The following is an 8,796-nucleotide window of genomic DNA, read 5'->3' on the forward strand; positions in this document are numbered from 1 at the left end:
TGGAATTTCTTAGTCCTTTTATTGCTTTAGCTACTTCATCTTGAGAAACAGAACTGATGTACATTGAACCTCTACGTGCACTTATTTTATATTCATTTGCCTGGGTGCTCTTAAAGTTTGATTGTAACATTTTCAGCAACACCTGTGAGTTGTTAAATGTGTTGGCTACTTCTAAGGGATTTTTTACGTTTTATTTTTTATGATAGTGTTATATTTTTGCAAGGTTCTCTGTATTCTCCACAGAGTATTTTTATAGTATGCACATACTACAGGTGAGGAATTTTTTGAGTTACATATTTCATGCAGTATGTCTTTTCGTAAACCCTTATTCCCTTTGTGATCCAGCTGTTTGTTCTAGAGTTTCCCTGTGTGGTTAATGTTTTCAGTGGGAATGCAAGTTCAAAGAAATGGGTACTCTGCAGTAATGATCTTAAGTTACCATAGCATAAAGTAATTGGCGTATATAGGCCACCAATTGCTGATGTAATGCTGTTTGTGGATAAACTTGGTTGTGTTATTGGTCAGGCTGGTTCTAATTACCTTACTTATATTAGGTGACTAATATAGATGCAAACTCAAATAGTATAGTAAACTTTATACTCAGTGATGTACTGACCTCATACAATCTTGTAAATATAGTGAACTCTGACACCAGAGTGACGGACACACATTCCACTAGAATAGATTATAGCATAATCAACAAAGATGTTATAGATAAGGTAAATTACAGTAACTCAGATTTTCTTTATTCTGGCCACTTCTGTCAGGTGATAGAATACAACAATTCAGTTGTGCCTAAAATAAAAATTGTGCTACATAAAGGAATGCTAAATACCTCAAATATTAATGCTCTTAAAGACAAACTAGCGAATGAGAAATGGGATTCTGTGTACCAGGTAAAAGGGTAGGATGAGAAATTGAATGAATTCTACTCAACCCTACTGCATCATTATGAATATAGTTGTCCAGTCAAATCCAGAAGGTAGTTAAACACTGTCAAAATGGAAGTAATCCTAGACAAACTCCCAACAAATCCGATTATGCTCAGGCACAAAGTACATGATCTAAACCAGCTTTATAAAGCTACTGCTATGCAAGTTTTCGAGGAAAAATACAATAGGGCTAAGCAAACTTTTAAAACTGAAATTGTCCACCTAAGAAAGCAGATTAACATAAGCAAAGCATCTTGGAAATTGATTGACAAATACCAAAAAGGTCCCAACAAGATGAACGTGGAACCACTCAGCATAAGACATGATGGTAACATTATAAAAGACCCAGATACTATATAAAATTTTTAATAACTACTACATTTCTGGTGAACAATCAACCCATATTATAGATTAACAGATAGAGACCCAATGCCATCTCACCCAGTGTACCGAATTTGAATTTGTGGAAGTGAATGAGCAGGAAATTTGAGGGCAATATACATGCTAAAGAAAACTTCATCTGGACGGGATGGTGTATCCAGTACTATTACTAAAGCGTGCTTAAAATAAATCTCTAAACCTCTTACCTGGTTAATTGCAGCATTAGAGGAAACATGTATCCAATGGTTCTAAAAATGAATGTAGTGAAACCAGTGTATAAAAAGGGAATAAGAAAGACGTCTCCAACTACAGACCAGTATCATTAATTCCAACTTTTAGTAAGATATTTGAAAGCATTATCCTCTCTCAGCTAAGTGCCTTTTTCACAAAACAAACTGCTTGTAGATTCGCAGCATGGCTTCAGAAAAGAGCTAAGTACAACCAAAGCAGTTACACAGTTCATCTACAAAGTTTACTGTCTGTTGGACCAAAAGATGCAGACTGCATGTATATTTTTGGACCTGACAAGAGCATTTGATACGACAAACCATGGGATACTTCTTAAAAAGCTGAACTCCTAGTATTGGGGATCAAGCCATGAATCTTATAACCACATACCTGCTGAATCTTAAGCAAAACACTAAATTGTCATACAAGCTAGATAATAAAATCATGAACTCCCAGTCCACCAGTGAACCTGTATTACAAGGTGTACCACAGGGCTCAATACTTGGACCCTCTCCCTTATCTATATTAACAACATTGCACAACCCATTAACTCCCATATTGTAAGCTATGTAGATGACACGTCAATCTTATTCTATGGGAGTGAATCTAATGTGCTAGAATCTCTTGCTACTAGTGGTGTAACTGAAGTAACAAAATAGTTCAGTGAGCAGGGACTCGAGGTGAATGTCACCAAATCTCAACTACCAACATTTCAACCAGGCAGTTCTCACCACAACAATATGAATAGAGTGTGTGTGTGTGTGTGTGTGTGTGTGTGTGTGTGTGTGTGTGTGTGTGTGTGTGTGTGTGTGTGTGTGTAATATCTCTGCAACAGAAAATACTCACTGTAAATTCCTGGGTGTGTATGTTTATGAAAATTTGCGGTGGACGTACCACATTAATTTCGTATGCTGAAAAGCCAGTAGTACCATATATCTCTTCAGCCAGCTCGCAAAGATAGTTCCTAACCAAGCACTGAAATTTGTACATTATGGAAAACTTAACCCCCTTCTCAATTACGGAATTGAACTGTGAGACTATGCAGCTGATGTACATCTAAAAAGAATACTACTACTACAGAAAAGAGCAATAAGACATACATGGGATGGGACAGAGATTCATGTCACGAAATGTTTGTGCAGCACAAATATCTGACAATATATTCTCTCTACATCTTCAAAATAGTTGTATTTTTTATAAGTTAACCAACAGCAGCTATCAAGGGCAGCGATGTACATGATAACACTAGAAAAAGTAACTATTTCCATAACAGAACAATGTTAAAAATGATTGATAGAAGTCCATATATCAGTGGTTTGATTTGGTATACCAAGCTACCAAACACTAAGAACGTACACGGGAAATGTTTTCAAAACAAAATTAAAATCTTTTCTAATAGAAAAATGTTTATATTCTCTCAACGAATTTTGAGGTAGTGATTGTAACATGAGGCATTAGCATATCAGCTGTAATGTGATAAATGTAAAAAAAAAAATAGAAGAAGAAACAGCTACAGAATAGTGTATTTTATAAGTGTAAATATAACCATAGTATTAAGTCTAACATTTGCAAAAGCCATCATTACGATGGCTCCACACAGAGAAAAGGTAAATAAATAAATAATGTGCAGCTGCAGTCCTTGTGGGTGGACTCTTCCACTGGCCTACATTCACAACTTGTGGACACCCCCTGCAACCCATTTCAGATATGGTGCGACACATCAATGGTTAAACCACGCCCATACACGAGTCCCCAGTTCCGACGAAAGGTATTTGACAGCATTCACAACCTGGCACACCCAAAATCCAATGCCTCAGTGAAGTTAGTGACAGACCATTTTGTGTGACCTTCAAGAAAGATACATGGGAGTGGGCCCACAGCTGCTATCAGTGTCAACGTAGCAAAGTGGGATGCAATGTTCACATACCAGTAGGACAATTCCCAACCCCAACAGCACGTTTTGGGCATTTACACATTTACTTGGTTGGACCCCTCCCCCCTTCAGAAGGTTATAGGTACTTGCTTACAGCTGTGGACTGTTGCACACGGTGGGCAGAGTCTACACCAGTAAGGGACATTTCCGCAGATACTACTGCACGGGCATTCTTGGAAACTTGGGTAGCTCATTTTGGGTGCCAATATTTCGCTACCAAGGACGCCATTTTGAGTCGACACCGTTCCAACGACGGTCTAAATCCTGCGGCTTCCAACGTAACCAGTCAACTAGCTACTTCAAAGGCTGCTCTGATGTGCCACGAGGACTGACTCGAGCATTGCCATTGGTTTTGCTGGGGGTTATGGACCGCATTGAAAACAGACATCAGTCGTCCCTCGGCAGATTTCGTATATGGAGAACCACTATGTGTTCCAGCAGAATTCCTCGCACCAGTTCCTCTCCCAGATGAGACAACTACCCCAACTCTTGAAACAAATGAGGAAGCAGGCAGAGATGCTATGTGCAGTCCCGATGTCTCAGCATGGCATGCACCCAGTGTTCATACCCAAGTCCTTCGATACTTGTTCCCACATCATGCTCCGCACAGACCTGGCCCATCATTCTTTACAGCCACCATACACTGGACCGTACCAAGTGCTAGGACGGGGCGCGCACACAATGGATATCTTCCTCCAGGTAAAGTCGACCAAGGTTTCCATTGAGCGGGTAAAACTCGCTCGGACAATGACAGCACCGACTGCAATCTCACAGACAACCTCAGGCACAACTCGCAACGAACCCACACCGGAGCTCCACACCAGGGGACCTGACGCAGCAGCAGCGGAATCATCAAGCAGCACCCACTCCCGCACTATCTGGACTTGGGCAGGCTGGGAGGTGAAGTTTAAGTACCCCACCATACAGGGCGCTCCGCACTTCGAGGGGGGGGGGGGGGGGGAGTGTCAAGTCAATAGGACACAAACATTCTCTGTAAGAGTGAGGTTCTTCGGAGGAAACAGTCAATGTTCGTTTCCCACGTTAATGTATGTACGTACTGCGTTTGTGCGGTAAAATAAAACTGATTATTCCCAGTATAAAATCGATATAGTGAAATTACCCCTACATACATCTATCTGAACTGAACTTGGCATCTGGCTATGCTCCCCATCAGTGTCACTACTATTATGTTTCGTACTACACTAGCCACCGGTTTACATATTTTATCTTCCTTCTGCTTCATGATCAACTACTGATTAACACCAAATCTGGTATTAGGATGAAAACCATGTATAAAACCATTAATCTCTCAATATCATGTTTCCCAACAATCACAATAAATCATATTGGAAAATGTGTTTTGGAAAGAGATTTTACGCTGTGGATATTTTTTGCATTTTCAGTTCTAAACCCAAGATATTTAATATCCTGTCTTGTGTTCAATCTGCAGGAATTATGAGCTTGCCCAATGGAACACTGATGTTTTCAGATTCATGGGTCTTTTGCTGGGATTGTGGTTATTGGATGAATAGTTAATTATTAGGTCAAGCCGCGACAAACCTTCACTGGCTTGTGCTATATAGCATGATCAAGGAAAAACTCACTCCCCATCAAGAGCTCTTATATTTGTGCAACATCTAACATGACACATTTATATGAAATTAGTAATGAGATCTCTAAATCTTTTTACCTTATGTATCCCACCATGTTCTTACAACAAATTGTACCAGTGATGACATTTTCAGGTGACCTTCCAAGTCAGAGCTCTACAGCATTTATCAATAGGTCTTTTTCTGAGAGACAATAGCTACTGTAAAATCACTACAGAATCTGTTGGATCTTAAAGAAACTCAATATTACAGAAAAACAGACTTCACAAAATATAAGCCTACCACCCATTCAACATAGTTGAAGTTCAGTATTTTAACAAACTGCTTGCTTTATTGAAAAAGCAAACTTCAATACATTGGCCTACTGTTACTGTTTCAATAGGAAAGTGCATTTAATATCTAAAGACAAAGCATTTGACTTAAGATAGCTAATGTTTCTTGGCTTAACCATTTCTAAGCAGTTTATTGTGCCTCTAACAGTAACTGAAATGTGCTTATGTGCAGTAACACTAGGATCAAGAACAGACATTGAGGTATAGCTGCATGAATAAGTGGCATACTGCTGTTGAATGACAAACAGCAACTCCAAGGAAAACACAGGAAAATGACAGGCATTAATAACTAATCTAACATGCCTTCAGCACAAGATGTGCTTATGTAACATGCAGATACATTACCGGTACATCGTCTTTATCTCGTCAGAAATGTTGACAGCATGGACAATCTGGAAGGGAAAAAAGCACAGATCATTACATTGCCACAAATATTTGAACAGAAGGTAAAATCAATTAATCTTACCGACACTTTTAGCAGTTACATGCACAGTTGTAGAAAACATTTATTTCCACTGTGTAGCCTTTATATTTATGGAAAGTACTAAACAGGACCTGTGCCCAACTATTCATGCATTCAAACTACTTAAGTGTGAATTAATCTTTAGAATAAATCAAGTACCAGTAAATTTTAATCAAAGCCATTATTTGAATCAGCAGTTACTCATATTGCACTGTATCAAAAGCTTTAATTCACTGTGGTTTAGTTGGCCAACAACTTTTGAGACATTGTTTACAGTATTTATAAATAATCCACTGAATTAGTTCCTAGTCAATGGAAGCCTAATGCAACGTATGTCCCTCTGACTAAATACTGTTCCTGATTTATATCAGTGACAGTTTGTAATAAGGTGTTACTGTTTTCTGTGAACACTACTCTTTCTGCCAAAGGAAAAAAGTGCTACACATGCTGTAGCAGCAGCAACAGGTGTGCTCTCTGGAAACAATGAAGAGTGGTAGATCAAAAATTAAAATTTACAGAGAAAAGACATGATCTTATATGCTGCCTCAGCAACACTGAATGCCAGGATAAAATGAAGGCTGTCAGACAGCTGAGCTTCACATTTCACAGTGAAGTATCAATGACAGTTTGCACAGTGCTGCTGTGATGGTGGCACCCCTACTGATACACACAAATTAATGCGACAAAAAGATGGTCAGGATCATACCAAAAGAACGGAGCACCTCTTAGGGAAATGATCAATTTACTCATGCCTCATCAGTGTCAAGGAAAATGAATGAGGCTTTCAGTAAGAAGCTGATGCCATCCCATAGAAAGAGCAGCACTGAAATGCGAAGTCTAAAACACACCTACAGTGAAAGCAAGAGAAAGATGAAGAAAGTCTGCTAAACTGAATGCATACAAAAGCAACTTGGCAGAAACAATACCATGTCAGTTATCAAAAATAGCCAGACTGACCCCAATTTTTACAACCATTACCTAAGAACACAGAAAATTACTGCAACCTGCAAAATGCTTATAGACTACATCACTGAAAGCAGATAATGCAAGCAAAGCTATCTCAGGAAAGAGGAATTATTGGTAAAAAAAAAACACACCTGGAAACAGCACAGATGCAGATCTACAACTCAAAGGAACCACTCAAGTCACATTGCTAGGGAATCGCAAGAGAAATCTCCAGGTGTTTTTCACCTGAAGGACTAGCCACCACTCACAATGGTGCTTTCTCAAAGCAAAGAAAATATGCAATTTAAACAAAAAATTCGCAGGCTTACATGATATCCCAGTCAATGTCCTTAAATGCATACACATAAAAACTCAACAATAGTAATTAATGAACCTTACAATCTGACCGCTTTCCTGCATACACGAAACCAGCAGAAGTAATACCAATACTAAATTTTGGTGATGCAAAAAAATTTAGAAAAACCACACCAATTTCTTCATTATCTAGCATTTATGAAACTATAGAAATGAAAACTTGCCTAATGACATACCTACATAAACACAACCTTCCCTGCAATCAACAATTCACTTTCAGGCCTGCAAGAGGTAAACAGTCAACTATAGTGCAGTTTATTGGAGTTGCACTCCAAGCACTAGACACGGGCAAGAAAGTAACAGCATGTTTTTGGATCCATCTAAGGCATCTGACAGCACTTATCCTTTATTGATAGATGTAACTTGAGAAATAAAATTGAGTAGTATGTCGACGAACTGGTCAAGTCATTATTAGAAAACCAGATGTAAAGAGTTGAAATCTCGCACTTCTGAAAAACTAGTAGTAAAGTATTTATCTAACTCAAAACATAAGCATAATAATAATAGTGTTATATGAAAAACAATACTACTCGTACAGCTATACATATCGTTATGTACTTTTGATGCAGTCATAACTGGTAAAAGACGCATATCTATTAATATAGCAATACTGACGGAAGTTGCAAAACATTCTGTAAAATTATCTACCGGTATGTAACTTTCTGTTGACATCTACAACCATCCTCACAGAACGTAAATAACAGCATATGGAGACAAAAAGGTGTCAGATATCGAATAGAACATTTGCCTTACAATCTATACCCAAACATGCGACCAGCATCATTATTATAAATTAAGTAACGAGAGACTTTACTGGATTCAAGAACACGTATGGTATCAACAGCAAAATATAGACGGCGTTATACTGCCGGATAAACAAACCAACCTACAAATTACCCACACTTTATATACCATTACTCTGAAGAAGGCGAAATCTTTAAGACCAGTACGTGGATAACATCGTGCAGATGCTTACACTATTATTACAATACCGGTTGAAGTATAATTATGAAGTTAATGTGACCTAGGCTTTACAACTTTAAACATCAGCGCCATTTCGATTTATTTATACATCTAGTAGCTAACACGAAAGCTATTTTGCTACGGAATAAATAAATATATATATGCGACGCAGAATTACTTAAAATCTCCGTAATGGGTGAACAAAACACGGAATTCGTGAACCGGAAAGTGTACAACTACAGCCAATCCAAAAGCAAAACGCTATGAGCACACTATTTTCCTGTGTTAGCCAACCGTCCTCTCTTTTTACTTACTGCTAATTCTTCAGCTCACCAAGTTCTATTAACTCAACCATGTTCCATCGATCACACTTCACACTGGCGGACAACAAGACAGAATGAAACTCCGCGCTCAGCCTTGGCTGCAATCAGTGACTCAACTTTGCTTCAATGTTGCCAACCCTATCGCCATTAATCTCTGAGTAGGGTTGAATGGTCTGCTTTTCAGAGAGACCAGACAGGGACATGGGTTACAACAACGTATTTGGCTTTTTAAAAATAAAAAAGTCATCTTATTTTCCTGGTAAAATTTTACTTATGACAGCGTCGGCGAAACGTGCTGATGTTGGCAACGA

General features: G+C 38.5%; 1 long non-coding RNA gene across 2 annotated transcripts in view; it reads right to left on the reverse strand.

Moving 5' to 3' along the window:
* The window catches only part of LOC126291927 (uncharacterized), a 185,194-nt gene extending 176,598 nt beyond the window's left edge, over window positions 1-8,596 (reverse strand). Inside the window, exons 1-2 of one of the 2 annotated variants that reach the window (XR_007551921.1) lie at window positions 8,477-8,596; window positions 5,762-5,808 (exon numbers count right to left, since the gene is read on the reverse strand). This is a non-coding gene — a long non-coding RNA (uncharacterized LOC126291927). The remainder of the gene's footprint in view (window positions 1-5,761; window positions 5,809-8,476) is intronic. The other variant, XR_007551922.1, reaches the window with a different exon arrangement.
* Window positions 8,597-8,796: the final 200 nt, after the last annotated feature.

The sequence above is a fragment of the Schistocerca gregaria genome, chromosome 9, assembly GCF_023897955.1.
Source record: "Schistocerca gregaria isolate iqSchGreg1 chromosome 9, iqSchGreg1.2, whole genome shotgun sequence".
Lineage (NCBI taxonomy): Eukaryota > Metazoa > Arthropoda > Insecta > Orthoptera > Acrididae > Schistocerca > Schistocerca gregaria.